The sequence below is a fragment of the Nicotiana tabacum genome, chromosome 18 (assembly GCF_000715075.1).
Source record: "Nicotiana tabacum cultivar K326 chromosome 18, ASM71507v2, whole genome shotgun sequence".
NCBI lineage: Eukaryota > Viridiplantae > Streptophyta > Magnoliopsida > Solanales > Solanaceae > Nicotiana > Nicotiana tabacum.
The window spans coordinates 26,472-42,883 of NC_134097.1; the positions used below are offsets into that span (position 1 = coordinate 26,472).

At 36.5% G+C, this 16,412-nt stretch overlaps 3 non-coding genes across 3 annotated transcripts; all 3 read right to left on the bottom strand.

Moving 5' to 3' along the window:
* Nucleotides 1-303: 303 nt before the first annotated feature.
* LOC142173201 (5S ribosomal RNA) lies at nucleotides 304-422 on the bottom strand. Its single transcript, XR_012702628.1, has one exon. It is a non-coding gene; the product is annotated as a 5S ribosomal RNA (ribosomal RNA).
* A 457-nt stretch (nucleotides 423-879) lies between these two features.
* Nucleotides 880-998, bottom strand: LOC142173069 (5S ribosomal RNA). The gene has a single exon (XR_012702499.1). It is a non-coding gene; the product is annotated as a 5S ribosomal RNA (ribosomal RNA).
* Nucleotides 999-1,455: 457 nt separating this feature from the next.
* LOC142173111 (5S ribosomal RNA) lies at nucleotides 1,456-1,574 on the bottom strand. Its single transcript, XR_012702541.1, has one exon. It is a non-coding gene; the product is annotated as a 5S ribosomal RNA (ribosomal RNA).
* Between the last annotated feature and the right edge of the window lie 14,838 nt (nucleotides 1,575-16,412).

Genomic DNA, 16,412 nt, shown 5'->3' on the forward strand with positions numbered 1-16,412 from the left:
CATTCACCACCAACAACAAGCCGCACTCGACGATAATATCACAATCACAATCGACGACATCGCAACTAGACGTTTTACGGATGTAGTGACATGTCAAACGCAACTAGACTTAAGGGTTAACCCCGTAAATAATTTTCTTATTTACTGCATATTGCTTTTTCTCACAATTATATTCTTTAAAAAAAATTTATTATTTCATGTAAAAAAAATATCGTTCATATCAAGTAAAACTCATTTGTGAATTTATTAGAGCTACCGCCGATATATTAAAAGAAGTAAGTTGCAAATATTGCCAAAAACAAAGGGATGCAACACGAGGACTTCCCAGGGGGTCACCCATCCTAGTACTACTCTCGAACAAGCACGATTAACTTCGGAGTTCTGATGGGATCCGGTGCGTTAGTGCTGGTATGATCGCATCCGACATTCCTTGCATTCTAAATTCTCTTTAACACCTTTCCTCCTTCCGCTTTTGGTGCGAAGGTGTAAAGCCTTAAAACGACATACACTTTACGCCCATTTATCCGTTTTACGCAATTCCTCTTTTGATTTCTACTATTTTTCGCGGGCAATGGCATTCACCACCAACAACAAGCCGCACTCGACGATAATATCACAATCACAATCGACGACATCGCAACTAGACGTTTTACGGATGTAGTGACATGTCAAACGCAACTAGACTTAAGGGTTAACTCCGTAAATATTTTTCTTATTTACTGCATATTGCTTTTTCTCACAATTATTTTCTTTAAAAAAAATTTATTATTTCATGTAAAAAAAAATAATGTTCATATCAAGTAAAACTCATTTGTGAATTTATTAGAGCTACCACCGATATATTAAAAGAAGTAAGTTGCAAATATTGCCAAAAATAAAGGGATGCAACACGAGGACTTCCCAAGGGGTCACCCATCCTAGTACTACTCTCGCCCAAGCACGCTTAACTTCGGAGTTCTGATGGGATCCGGTGCGTTAGTGCTGGTTTGATCGCATCCAACATTCCTTGCACTCTAAATTCTCTTTAACACCTTTCCTCCTTCCGCTTTTGGTGCAAAGGTGTAAAGCCTTAAAACGACATACACTTTACGCCCATTTATCCGTTTTACGCAATTCTTCTTTTGATTTCTACTATTTTTCGCGGGCAAAGGCATTCACCACCAACAACAAGCTGCACTCGACGATAATATCACAATCACAATCGACGACGTCGCAACTAGACGTTTTACGGAAGTAGTGACATGTCAAGCGCAACTAGACTTAAGGATTAACCTCGTAAATATTTTTCTTATTTGCTGCATATTGCTTTTTCTCACAATTATTTTCTTTAAAAAAAAATTATTATTTCATGTAAAAAAAAATATCGTTCATATCAAGTAAAACTCATTTGTGAATTTATTAGAGCTACCGCCGATATATTAAAAGAAGTAAGTTGCAAATATTGCCAAAAATAAAGGGATGCAACACGAGGACTTCCCAGAGGGTCACCCATCCTAGTACTACTCTCGCCCAAGCACGCTTAACTTCAGAGTTCTGATGGGATCCGGTGCGTTAGTGCTGGTATGATCGCATCCGACATTCCTTGCACTCTAAATTCTCTTTAACACCTTTCCTCCTTCCGCTTTTGGTGCGAAGGTGTAAAGCCTTAAAACGACATACACTTTACGCCTATTTATCCGTTTTATCACAATCGACGACGTCGCAACTAGACGTTTTACGGATGTAATGACATGTCAAGCGCAACTAGACTTGTTAACGGATGTAGTGACATGTACATACACTTTCCACGCTTCATATCTAGTCCATGCACCATCAAGGTTTGAGCCATTGTACTTGAGGTACAAAAATAGCCAAGATATATCTATGAAATTCAAAATGATAGGTAAAATGAGACGTTGCTTTCATCCAGGTTTGAACCGTTGTTGTGGAGGTACATATAGCCAAAGTGTAATGGATAAACCAATGAGCCAAGTTACACATATCTACATGTTTATGCTATTTTAAATATAGATATTAATCACTAAAGAGATTTGCTTCGTTTTTTGAAGTTGAATTTCAAACACTGAAATTGACATACACATTCGGAGTATCGCGGACATTTCGACCTTGAACTCTTTTTTTCCATCTAATTATACTATAAGAATGAACTATATAGTCTGTACCATTTTGGGGGAAAATACAAATTGAACGGGTAAAAGGCTATTTTTCTCGAAATTGGCTTCTCCAAACCGCCTTACGGCTGTTTGTACGGCTAGATCTCGAAAAAATACTGAAAATCAAAAAAAAGATCTCGTCAATCCGATAATTGAGCATAAAGTTATGACCGTTTAAAGTTTTAACTATTCACAATTGATTTTCTACGCTTGTACTCTCTATTCTTTGGATAAAAATGGGTGCCACTAACATTCAATAATGAGTAAATGCTAGCTACCTCTTACTTTAATTTAAAGTCTCATAATTTTGGAGGTTAATTTAGGCCAATTAAAATTTTACTCGCATATTTAAAGTGAGCCCGAGGTACATCCAGGTTCAGACGATATCATTATGAATTGAAAGTATTTTGAAGTGGTAAAGTAGACAAAAAACTCTAAAAATCAAAGTTGAAAATATTAATGGGAAAAAAAAATGCAAACTAACAGATGATGTGACTTTAACTTTTTAAGTCTAGTTTCTAACGATTAATCATATGTCATTTGGACGTTCCAACAAAAATAATGAACGTTCTACAAAAATATGTTTGATATGGTACAAACTGTAGAGCGTGAGAATCACAAAAGTAGCCTAGGCTGTAAAATACCGATCGAGTGACGGGGAACAGGTTTTTGGAGGGGTTTTAGTTGGATTTTGGAGTTTTAAGAGGTGACAAAGTCCAAGGCTCACATCCACCATTCAAAGTAAGATTTTATGGACGCTTTGGATGATTTTAAATTCATTAATACTTTTATTAATCCATTTATATATATATATATATATATATATATATATATATATATATATATATATATATATATATATATATATATATATATATATATATATATATATATATATATATATATATATATATATATATATATATATATATATATATATATATATATATATATATATATATATAAATTTAACATCAAAATCATGTGAATCAAAGAGGAAAAAATGAGAAATTTTGTCAAATTTTTGAAAAATTAGAAATCGACTTTGAGAGTTGATTTGGACTCGGAGTTTGAAACTAATCACATATATGGACTCGTGAGGTTATGGGTAGTCGGAATCTACCCTTGGACCCGTGTTTTGACCGGGCGGGCCCTATGTTGACTTTTGTTGACTTTATGGGAACAATGTGAAGATCTTAGCTTTATCTATTGTAATTGTTTTCCCTTACAATTTTTGATGATATTAAGTCAATTTTGGTTAGAGGGTTGAGTTGGCCTAGTTGAGGTAAGTATCTTGCAAGGTCCGATTTCTTGTAGTGTTGCCTAACTTTGTGTTGGGGAACTACCCCTTAGGAGTTGAGATTGGTTGTGCTATTTGTGATATGTGAAAGTCGTATAGTTGGTACACGACTTATATGCGGTATTTGACCGGTTTAGGTTATTTAGACTCTTTCCATGCCTTTAATTGAATTGCCATAACATGTTGTATCCCTCATTGTTAATCAACTCTTACATGTGTTAACTTACCCTTACATGCTTTGTTCGACATTATTAACACTTGTTCTACCTCCCACTTGTTGTTTTGCTCTTATATGCTTAGTTGAATTTATCGTCTACCTTATTGCCTTGTTACATCTTTAATTGTTGAATTACTTGTAATTGAAGTTTTTATTTCGTGACATATCTTATTGTTGATTTATTAGTGTTGAAGTTGAGAGAGCTGTTATCACATTGAGGTGAAGTTGTTAATTGTTGAGATATCTTTCTTGTTAAGCAATTCACTTTCATTTTGTTATTGTTGAGATTTTGTGCACATTGTGGTTGAGCCTTGGGCTATTTGTTGTGGAAACATTGATATTGTTGATACCTACCTTGGTTTCTACAGTCAGGGAGCGAGTCCACCGATTCATCGAGGGGCTCAACTATGGTATTAGATTCAGTATGGCTCGAGAGTTGGAGATAGATACTCTGTACCAGCAGGTAGTAGAGATCACATGGAGGTTGAAGGGTATGCGAGGCCGTGAGAGGGAGGCCAAGAGGCCTCGAGATTTCGGAGGATATAGTGGTGCCCGCGCCCCAGCTACAACTCTTTATGGTAGAGGCTTTGTGAGTCGTCCAATTCATTCAACACTTCCAGCTTCTAGTGGTGCTCTGGCTATTTCGAAGTCCCATGTTGCCCACTTTGCTCAGTCACTTTCTAGTGCACCTCCTACATGGGGTGCCTATAGCGGTCAGTCCATCCGACCAAGCCCGAACTAGTTTCAGCAGCCACGCCCACCGAGAGATTGCTTTGAGCATGGTGATACCCGTCATATGGTGAGGGTCTGCCCCAAACGTAGGAGGGGTGCACCTCCGCAGACTATTCAGGCTCCACGGATTCCACCAGGTCCACAAACTTCATAGACCATGGTTGCTACTCCAGTTGCCGCTTCACCCGCATATCCAGCAATGGGTAAGGGTCAGGCGGGTAGAGGCCGCCCTAGAGGGGGAGGCCATGCCAGATTCTATGCTTTTTCGAGTAGGACAGAGGCAGTCACATCATACGCAGTCATCACATGTATGGTTTCGATTTGTCATAGGGATGCACCGGTCTTATTTAATCCGGAATCCACTTATTCATATGTGTCATTTTACTTTGCTATGTATTTGGATATATCTCGTGATTCTTTGAGTTCTCCTATTAATGTGTCCATGCCAGTGGGAGATTCTATTATTCTGGACCATGTATATCAGTCATGTTTAGTTGTTATTAGTAGTTTTGAGACCAGAGTTGATCTATTAGTACTCAATATGGTAGACTTTGATGTGATCTTGGGCATGGACTGGTTGTTGCCCTATCATGCTATTCTAGATTGTCACACCAAGACTATGACATTGGCTATGCCAGGTTTTCCACGGTTAGAGTGGATGGGTCATTGGATTATGTTCCTAGTAGGGTTGCGTCCTTTCTAAAGGCTCAGTGAATGGTTGAGAAGGGGTATGATACATATCTAGACTTTGTGAGAGATGTTAGTGTTGATACTCCTACCATTGAGTCAGTTCCGCTAGTGAGAGACTTCCCAGGTGATATAAGGAAAGATTGTAATTGAAATTGTGAAATGTAAATACGAGGCGGCACCTCGGTAGTGATTCTTGTTGTGCACTTAATATTGAAAAGACTTATTGGTTGAACCGTTCTTGTTGCTTTTATGTTTCCTCATCACACCAGTTTTCTTGTCTGTATTTAAATATTTGAGGTTCTCATTATTTTTTTCCTCCTTGTTATCTTGCTTACAATTCTGTCATTAGTTTACGTTATTAAATTGTTTCGTTATCATTCATTTTCTCTATTTTCCATTACTTCTTGTTATTATATTTGTTCTGTTTATCATGTCCTAGTAGGTATCTTGATCTGGATTCGTCACTATTCTACCGAGGTTAGGCTTGATATTTACCGGGTAACATTGTATCATACTACGCTTCTGCACATCTTTTGTGCAGATCCAGGTACGTCTTCCCATGCAGGACGTTAGTGATTTACTTGCTAGCTAACTTCCGGACACTTCAAGGTAAACCTGCTCGACGTCCGCAGGCCTCAGAGTCACCTTCCATATAATTTCATTTTGTTGTTTTCTTATTCAGACAATGTTGCAGTAGAGATTCTAGATTATTATGTCGAGCTTATGACTCGGTTCCACCAATTTTGAGAATATGTTGTTGAGGTTCTATTTTGGAAGTTTATGAGTTATTCTGTTTTATTTTAGTATATCAGTTAGTTCTTCCTATTATGTTATTATTAAAAGTTAGGCTTGGTTCTTCCTGTTATGTTATAATTAAAAGTTTGGCTTACCTAGTCTTAGAAACTAGGTGCCATCACCTCATCCAAAGGTGGAAAATTGGGGTCGCGACAATCTGATATCATGTTCAGACTTAAGTATATTAAATAAGCATTGTTGACGACCAATTTTTTTTTTTTGGCAAATTATACTACTAGGCATGCAGCCTAGTAGTTATTATATTAATAATAAAACAAAAAAGAAAACATAAAGGAAGAGTACAAGTAAGGGAAAAAAATCTAAAGTATTGTTGCCTCTATGCCTTGACTATATAATCATCCATCTGCGCCTCCACTGCCTTATGATGCAGCCTCAATAGGTTGCCGACATAGTCTCATGAGGGCGAATGATCTCATAGCCGTATGGATATTTTCCAACGGCGTAGGACATAAGCAAACACATACTGCACTTCACTTACCTTACAATTCCTACTGAGGTACTAACAACCCCATCTACTAGCAAGCATGTAAAAAATAAGAACTAGAACACACTAAGTATTTTATGATCATCACAAAATTTATAACATATTCTATGATGATATTACAAATAGTAATACTTTTAAAATGAAAGAATAAAACAAGGTAAAAATTAGAGTCTTGCCCCTGTTTTTGACGACCAATAAAACAAGGTAAAAAATTGATGACCAATTTAGACCCTCCCTTTTAAAATTAATTTTTTATACTTATTAACTAGCAATAAATGTGGTAAAATATTTTATAATCAATGATACCAATTTTTTCTAAAAATATAATAGATAATAATAATTAGAATTGTTGAATTAATAGCAATTTGATATTAAATCTTATTAATAAATTACTCTTACTATTTTTAACTATTAAAAAACCTTGGTATTTTAATAAATAAATTTTACAGTTAAATTAGTGAATTAGTCTTTAAATTGCCGTGTTTACTTTAAATTAATAAAATTAGTTCACAATTCAATAAATGAAGTATTTTAACAAATAATTAATTTATTATACTATTTTATGATCTATTTGATCATTATATTTTATTGCATTTAATGACGATTAATTAAGTCTAATTAAGTTGATTTTTAAGGGGTTAAAAACTCAAAAGGCTACAATTGCAACTAACCAATTAAAACTCAATGTGGCCAAATGTTAAAGTCCATTTCAGCTGTGCTTGGCCCAAATACACAAGCCCAAACGCTCCAACCCGATCCGAACCCACCTTTCCTACTCCATGTTGGCAATCCATGCCACTTTCTCTCAGCCAATGGCATCATGCCACGTCGCCTATCTCCCACACTCATAAAACAAACACTAAGAATATGGTCTGTTAGCCCTGATCATCAATGTTCCCTATTAATTCTCGTGTTTTCCTTTATTTAAAAAACCTTTGCCCGACCTCATCCTAACCGTTGGATTACAAAGATCCAATGGCCACCAATTTTTTTTCAAAAACCAAATTAATAACTTTTATTAGCCAAAATATCTGGGTCGTTGATCAAATGATCCAACGACCCATATTTCATCTCTCACATTAAACTAACCTAACACCACTAAACCCTTATTCATTTGCAACCATACCTGTCCGCCTCTCTTTCCCTTTCCTTTCTTTTTTCTATCAGCCGTCAAACCTTCAATCACCAGAAACCTTGCACAAATTTGTGCATGGTCATAAATTCGAGCCTCAAAACGTTCAATATGTCCCCCACATCCACGAATCATGCCGATTACTTCCATTTTTATCACCAAAATTATGATGACCTGGCCGGCTGTCTTGCGTATTGTAGCCCCCGTTCCCCTTTTTATTGCTTATTCTATGTTCACTTGTGGTTACGTGACTTGACGGGGTGGTTGGTTAGGTTCCGGGGATATTTCAGAATGAATTGGGACACATAGTCCCAAAGTTAGAAGATTAAGTTGAAAGAGTTGACAAGATATTGACTTTTGTGTAGACGACTCGAGAATGGAGTTTTGATGATTACGATAGCTTCGTATGGTAATTTTGGACTTAGGAGCATATCCGAATATTGATTTGGAAGTCAATAGGTCGTTTTGGCTTGAATTGGCAAAAGTTGGAAAGTTGAAGGTTTGGAAGGTTGAAAAGTTTGACCGAGAGTTGACTTTGTTGATACCAGACTCAACTTTTGGTTCCGAGAGTTGGAATAGGTCGATTGTGTCATTTATGACTTGTGTGCAAATTTTTTGAGGTCAATCGGAGTTGGTTTGATAGGTTTCGACATCGAGTTTTGAAGTTGAAAATCCATTAGTTTCAATAGACTTGAATTGGAGTGTTGATGACGTCCAAATCTACTACTAAAAAGTAAATGGACACGGTCACATACAATATAATTTATCCAACTATGAGTCGGGGTCGAATCCCACAGAGAACAATATGTAGGCGATTAGGCATGCAAGAGAATTATCACTTATTATGCTAAGCCAAACACTTAAAAGGGTTTTGAGAAAATATTTATAACTAATTGCAAAAATATAAACTAACCTAGAGAGCAAGTAAAATGATCAATGGCAATACGCATGGATGCATTGGAAATTACACTCAAGTAACGATCTAATGTATTTCACGATTTTATAAATATGAGAGAGTTTATTATTAATTAGCCTCGGGTAATAATTCTATATTAGATTTTTCCAAAAACTAACAAGACTTTCTAATTGAATTATACCTAAAACAATTAAGAGATTAAACACACTCAAATTTGGATACAAGCAGTTCTATCCTACTCCTGGGTAGAATCTATAAAGTGAGGGTTAACGCCTCAAGTTCTTATTAATTAATCTTTTCCAACCCCGAATTATTTTTTTCTAAATTAATTCGAAGTGAATGGGCGAGTCCTAGGGTTAGCTAATCCCTTTAAAAATATTTAATAACGAGATTAATTAAGGAAACAATAACTCACTTCATAATAAATAAAAATCGTTCAATACATAAGCACATCATGGTATTTAATCCACACTTAAATATGAATATTTTCATAAACAAGATTTAATGCTGGAAAAAATAATACACACTTAGATATTCAATACAAAGCAAGAAAATAAAGAATTGAAAATAAATGGCTAAGAAATTCTCAACCAAAAGCTCCAAATCTTCAAGACCCAAGTATGTGTGCAAGAACCTAGCTCCCAAAACTGACAAAAGTTGCAAAGGCTGCTCCCAAATGCCAAAGATATCGTACAAATGAGCTAGGTCGTGTATTAAATGATTTGGGGGTAAAAAATGTGAAATTCCAGAACTGCCCAAAATCTGCCCAGAAAATAAACTATGCAATCACATACAGAGAACCACGTTCGCGGTGAATAACTTCTGTAAAGCTACACGATCGCATACAGGGAACCGCGTTCGCGTAGCATAGTTGACCAGCCGCTGACCAGGCTTTCTTCTTTGTGTTAGCACAACTTCAACCGCGTTCGCACAACTTCAGTCTGCTGAGCTTATGCGATTGCATATATCCTTCCGCGATCACATAACTTACTTTTCTGGACCTCTACGATTCCTCCTAGGCTTATGCGATTGCAGATAGTCTTCCGCGATCGCATAACTTTTTATTCTGGACTTCTGCGATTCCTCCTAGGTTTTTTCGATCGCATATAGTTTTCCGCTATCGCAAAGCTTTTAATTCTGGACTTCTGCGATCGCATGACTTCTTCCGTGATGAGCATTAACTAGCAGCGGTTCATTTAATGCAATTTAACACATTTTGACTTTTTTTCTTCCGTATCTTCTCCAAGTCATATGATACCTGAAATATGGCAATAATCCTCAATAAATGCCTTATTTTCTCAACAAAATCATACAAAAGCCTAAGTATCAAGAAGAGATAAGTTGGTATTTTATCAAGTGCGATTCGTATTTTTGATCCTGTTTGATGTGATTTGAGGCTTCGACTAAGTTCGTATGATGTTTTAGGATGGTTTGCTATGTTTGGATAGGGTCTAGCGGGCCTCAGGTGAATTAATGATGGTTAACGTATCAAAAGTTAGACTTAATGCATTGCTGAAGATTTGGGATTGCTAGTGTAACCGCATTTGCGATGGGCTTGACCGCAGATGTGATGCTGCAGGTGCAGATGGAGTGTCGCAGGTGCGAAAGGGGCCTGAGATTTTCACAGAAGCGATCTGGGTTTCGTAGAAGCAAGGTCGCTTTTGTGATGGTTGATCCGCAGAAGCGGAGTTTGTCTTGATAGGCAGGAACCACATATACAGATGTTTCCCGCGGGTGCGGATGCGCAAAAGTGTTTGGTAGACCGCAGAAGCGGACCCGGAGAAGCGAGATTTTGGCCACAGAAGCAACATGTCAGTGTTTAAGTCATCTTCGCAGAAGCGAGACTTTGTCCGCAAAAGCAGAACAACAGGTGCGGTAATGGAGGCCGTATAAGCGAAATCGCTGGTAGTGTGTTAAAAATGAGGGTTTGATTGTTTTTCTCATTTTGGGGATTTTAAAGTTCGGTTTAGGGTGATTTTTGGAGAGGGTTACACCTAATTTGAAGAGGTAAGTGACTTTTAATCATTTTTGTACATAAATATTGAATATCCATTGATTATTTTGCCTATTTCTCATGAATCTAAGTTAGAATTTGGGGATTTTTGGACTATGTTATTGGAGAGTAAAATTTGTGGATTTGAGGGGCGGTTTATGGTTGGAATTAGATGATTTTGGTATGGTTGGACTCGTAATTGAATGGGTGTTCGGGATTTGTGAATTTTGTCGGGTTCAGAGGTGGGAGCCTAGTGTTGACTTTTTGATTTGAGTTAAAAGCTTTTATCTTTTGGAATCAATTCCTATGGCTCTTATTGATCATATTAAGTTATTTTGGCTAGCTTCGAGCCTTTCGGAGGTTGATACGTGCGGGAAGGGATTGTTAGCGGAGTGCTTTGGTTTGCTTGAGGTAAGTATCTTATCTAAACTTGGTTGAGTCACTAGTTTCCTGAATTATTGTGATAGCTATGTGCTATTGGTGCGCACATGTATTGGGTTTGAGCCGTGCTAACAACGGAGGTATTATCCATGTTCGGGTTGTGCTTAGGCTATGATATGCCTAGATTTGATTGTTAAGCTTTAGCTATGATGTTTCTCACATTTTTAACATTGTTGTGAACTATTTGAGCTATGTTAGAGGCTACGTAGAGGTTTAATCCTTGAATGAACTTGATAAATGCTATTCTATGATGAGATTTGCTATTTCGAGCTATGATAGTACACTTTGCACATGCCTACACCTAGCATGTCACTTTTACCAGTCCAGGAGCATGAGATTTGCTAACTATTCATCACGTACATTTATTCTTATTATTTGCTCCTATGTGATATGATTGGACTGGTGCATGTGACCACGTCAGACGGATTGTGTTGTTGTGCCTGTGACCATGCCAGACGGATTGTGTTATTATGCTTGTGACCATGCTAGACGGATTGTGTTGTTATGCCTATGACCACACCGAAAAGATTATATTATTGTGCCTGTGACCACACCGGGCGGATTATGATAGTAAGCCTGTGACCACGACGGGCGGATTATGATATTGAGTTTATGACCACGCCGGGCTGGTAGCCCGTTGAATTGGTCGTGCTTACACGTGGATATGGATCCATCCCCCTAGGGTCACCCTCTCATGTTTCTCTCTTAATGGTGTACACGCGGATATTGAGGAAATCTGATCAGTGGTTTTGTATGGAATTACAAAGGTTGAGAAAATCTGGCCAGTGATTGTTTGGATTTTGCATTTCATATTTACCTGCAATTTCTGTGATTATTTACCTGATTTAACTGCATATCATCTCTATATGCCGAACATTGACTGAGCAGAGTATTTGATAAATTGTACACATACACACACCGATTCTTTTTTCTGTATTTAATGACTTGATTTCATTATTGCTCTGTACTTGTTGAAATGATGAAACTGTATAGGTGATAGCTAGCATCATTTACAATTTGTGCTTATTTTATCTCGCTGAGGTTAGTTACAATACTTATTGAGTACATTGGGTCAGTTGTACTTATACTACACTCTGCACTTCGTGTGCAAGTCTAGGTACATTTGGACGCAAAGATTGCTAGATTTGGTGCGAGTACCTGCTCGAAGACTATGAGGTAGCTGCTATGACCCCCGCAGACCTTGACTCTCCTCTTTAATTTTATTCAGTATTGTTCTATTACTCAGAAATTTGTACTAGAGTTTCAGACTATGTTGATACTTAGTAGCTCATGTACTCGTTGACACCAAATTTTGGGGTGGTTGTAGCAGAATTTCAAATATTTTCTCATATGTTTATAAGATTCTTCCACTGTTGAGTTATTAAGCACGTTCCATTTAGTTGTTTAGCTGTTATGTGTTTGTCGGCTTGCCTAGCAAGTGTGTTAGGTTCCATCACGACTGGTTGGAATTCTGGGTCGTGACAAAAAATCAAAAGCCCCAATTTGAATCCTAGACCTAAATCGTTCTACTATTCTCCCATTGTTCTTTCACATCCATGGCATGCATGACCGTGTCTTTGACTTCATTATCATTATTATTTGTCCAGAGGTCAAACGCAGTGACCTTTGGACATTAGGGTTTGACCACCGGTTCGATGGATTCAACAGTCGACTCTTTTCATGTAAATCCTACACTGCTTTTCCCTTCTTTTGCTTATGTTTTCACCTCCATTGCTATCATCATCCGTGCAATCATCACTCCCCACTATCGATTTGAAATCGATCAAAACCCTAGACTTCAATGCCACTATAAAAAGGGGCATTCAATGCCTTCACAAAGAGACATTTAACAATATCCGAAACATAAAAAGAAGAAAGAAAAGTTATAGTTCAAGGTTCCTCTCTATGTACTCTCTAATCTTTCTATTCTTTTTCCTTTCTCTTCTTCGGTTCGGGTTCAATTGTGGTACTGGTCTTGAGTTAGGGTCTTCTAAACAACTATTGAAATCACTCCTTCTTGGTTTTTTGACCTATAGAAGGTCAGTGCCCACTGACCCCTCTTTACTTTGAATTAGTCGAATTGTCCTATGTTCATAACGAATTTTGAAATGATTTTTCATAATTTATGTTAGTTGTTAATGATATGAAATTGTATTTGTTATAAATAGTCTTTGCATACTATTTCCACTGTTAACTTAGGAACTTTCTGATTGAAATATGCCACATTGATATTGTTATTAAATCTATGTAATTAAACTTTAGCTTTCATGATTCACTTAGTAAAATTGACTCTAAGTTAAGTAATATTTTGTGATCGACCCTGTTAAGCTTCTGTGATTAAGATAAGATTAATTTTTGTACATAATTTACCACTACTGTTTGAACAATTACACTTGGTCAACTTAAATCATGTTCATTAAGCTTATCTTTTTATTTTTGTACCTCTAGGTTATTCAACCCTCCTACTTGTGATATTATGTCAATCTCATAGATAGATTCCTTGTGTTTCATGTCATGTATTCAACCTGTCCACTTTATTATGTCTTGGCTGATAAGTGTGAGAATGATAACTTGATGGTTCTGTATGTTTAATGACTCCCTGTATAGCTGTTGCCCCCTTAGGCTCTTTTAGAGCTTGATGACTAGTTAAATATAGCTTCAACTATGCTGAAGCTCTTCTTTAAAGTACTTGTGCACTATTCTTATACTTTGAACCTATACAAAAGAACTTTGAGAATCAAACCTACAGTGAAGGTAGTAGAACATGTATTTGAACTCCCCTCTACACAGTACTGGCCTATTAATATTTTAAGCCTAAAAACATGAGTAATTAATGAAACATGCCTACTATTTGCATTTTATGATATTGTGTCCCGACAGTAATCTCATGCTACCTTTTTATCCTATACTATAACTTGAATATCTTTTCGGTTAAAACTATGTCCTTAGTTGCTATTGTGACTTGATGATTAACTGCAGTACCTTATCTGTTCACACTTGTTGAGTTTTGTGTATATTTGAACTTTTAAAATGTTCACCATGGCTCCTACACCTTCTGTTTATGTCTTAGCATATTAAGTCATTCTGCTGATTCTTTTATTTATGTTTAAGCCTTCGAGGAAGACTAAACGTAGGTGGTTAATGATATTTGGATGTGAAACTTGTTATGGTTGTGATCCCTCTCCTTAACACAAGCATTGCTCGGAGTCCGTGAGACCCTCATGAACTCTGAAGTTCCAAGGGTTCAAAGGGGAATCATATCCATAAATGAGGATTTATACCAAGACATTAATCACTAACCCCTATTAATACTAATAGGATTAGCATAAATAAAATCAACCTCACTACAGTTTACGATTCTTTATTACCATTTATAATCTGTATCTTACTTAGATTTTACAATTGATATACATTAATTATTCTCTTTTCTCTGTATGCATGGATTCAACCTGGGCCTGTTGAGCCCATTTGGAGCTCAAGTCCACTTTCAGATATGGGTCATCACATTCCTGTCGAGTATGGTGTTCGTGCTCATAATGCTGGGCCTAAACATTTGCTATCCCATATCGAGGGTCTAGTTCTCCTTTCCTTTTTATTTAATTACACTTGTTGTTCTGTACCACCTCTATGTATATATATACTTTAGAGAAACTAACCATATTGAATGTGTTGGATATTTGATTGTTCTTATAGGAACATAGGCAAACCAAGCTTATAGGTAAAGAATCAAATCAAATATTCTACACTTTAAACTCCTCTAATATTATCTGGTCACTTATTAATTTCAAACTCATTTTCCTAACAAATGAAAGACATTATCTTGTTATCACTAACAATTTTAAATAAGTTTGGACTTTTGACAGATTCTAAAAGCAAAATGAACTCTCTTTGGAAATTAGAACTGCGAAAATAATTGCTGAAGTATTCTCAAGAAAGAAAACCAAACACAACCAATGTTTATAAACTAACAAGCTTCAACGAGTTTCAAAATCAAGGTTTCGATTGAAATTGATAAGGTATACACATCCCAACTTGAGGCATATTTTTAAATGGTTCACTTATCCTACTAAGTTACATATGAATAACCATATTTTAAAAGCACACAACTTTCAAATTAGTAAATATGCATATCTTAAAGGACGATTTCTCATAAAATCAAAACTTATTGATTTCTTTTTAATGTACATGGACGACCTTTTTCTTAAATAGTGAACTTCAGATAAAAACTTATTTTGTATACTTTAAGAATCTAACTAAGCAAAATATAGTGTCACGCCCCTAAATCGAGGAGCGCGATCGGCGCTCAACCGAGTGAACCCGATCGAGCAAGCCTGTTATATTTTCTTTTACCCAAACTCATCCACGAATGAAGATAATACATATTTTTATTAATTAGACAAAAATGTGTTCATGTCTACAATACCAATTCATTACCAATAGTTTTTATCATTTTTAAAGTCTCAGTTCCACACATTTTACATAATCTGAAGTGGAAATAGTAATTCAAATGCAACATAATAAGTTTGACTTCCCAGTACCAATATACAACCCACATTATGTCTACGGATCCTCTATAGATAAAGAAAAGTACAATGATAATGTCGGCAACAAGGCCCCGACTATACCCCAAACAGAATACACAAAGTACAAAAGATTCATGACCCCGGGATGAAGTGGGGCTCACCAAGTCAGTTAGGAAGAAGGTGTACTGCTATCACTGATCAATATCTCCTACTGTGGAACCACCTGCATCCATTTAAAGATGCAGCGCCCCCGGCATGAGGGACGTTAGTACCGTCGAATAGTACTAGTATGTATAACTAAACACCCTTTCATAGAACAAATAATACAAATAAGAATATCATAATATCAATGAAAGCCTTAATCAATATCAAACCTCAATTTAGGATCAAGATAGTATTCAAATTAATTTCCATATCTCACATAGGGAGATTTTTGGTAGCGATATACCATTGTCCACAATACAATTATTCACAATACTAATAGCACCGTACTCTCAGCACAAAGTCTGATCACGACCCGATCGGCTAGGCTATCTCATTAGAGACATCAACAACAATTCTTCTCAATATAAATACCACCGTCTTTAACACGGACTCCGATCACGACCCGATCAGCTAGGCTATCCATTAAGGACATCGACCACAATTACTTTCAGTATCAGTGCCACCATTTTTAACACGAAGTCCGATCACGACCCGATCGGCTAGGCTATCCATTAGGGACATCTACCACAATCATAATTTCAATTACAATTTCCAGCACAATCACCACCATGTGTGCGGCATGGTGTCCGATCACGACCCGATCGGCTAGGTTGTCTTATTTGAGACATCAACCTTTTTATATCAATCATCACATTTCATATTACTTCTTTCACATCTTTGCATTTCATTTGCACTAATGGCTATAATTATATAATCATTCTTGGCACGTTGGTCGTATTCAGTATTTTATGCTCACCTTTTTACTTTCAAATATCAACATCATCATTACCAACAACAACGATTCAATTCA